The 634-nt window shown below is 47.5% G+C and overlaps 1 pseudogene; it reads left to right on the forward strand.

Moving 5' to 3' along the window:
- The window catches only part of LOC119590459, a 9,011-nt pseudogene that overhangs the window by 2,203 nt on the left and 6,174 nt on the right, over positions 1-634 (forward strand).

Raw genomic sequence — 634 nt, forward strand, 5'->3', positions numbered from 1 at the left:
AAGAGGGCAACAAAAAATCATAAGCCGCTCCACCCATCCCATGATAAAATTAATACAATGAATCCTCTCCAATATGGGCATCTAATCTAAATGTACATGATAACGCCATTTACCTTGCTATCTCTTAAAATGTTTCTAGGGGCCATATGTCATCAGCGTATCAGTCATTCGCTGGACATCCCGGAGTGAAGTCAGTGACAAGAGAACACTGAAGTCGAGATGCTTGGCGTTGTGGCAGTGCTGGTGGCTATAGGCCTGCTGACGGTCGTTGGGGGAATAATCTATCGCCGACAAAGTGGCCGGTGTAAAAGTACGCGAAGGATGGACGGAAAGACGGTCATTGTCACTGGGGCTTCTGCAGGTAAGGAGGATTTCGGAGACGGCTGTTTACCATAGTGCATTGTGGCCTAGTACGCGCGAGGCCTTGTGGCACGTGAGGCGTAGAAGTGTCAGTGGGATAAAGTGGGTGAGTGGCATGGACGACAATTAGGTATGACGTGACAATTAGGAGGTTGGTGTCGGGTGTCATATTGCCAGCACAAGTTTGTCGAGTTAAAGTGCTTAGTGTCTTGACTGTTGCTTATGTGCTATCGACTGTTTGTTTGTTAATCGAGGAGTCTTCGGACAACCAAAT

This window comes from Penaeus monodon, chromosome 27 (genome assembly GCF_015228065.2).
Source record: "Penaeus monodon isolate SGIC_2016 chromosome 27, NSTDA_Pmon_1, whole genome shotgun sequence".
In the NCBI taxonomy this organism is placed as follows: domain Eukaryota; kingdom Metazoa; phylum Arthropoda; class Malacostraca; order Decapoda; family Penaeidae; genus Penaeus; species Penaeus monodon.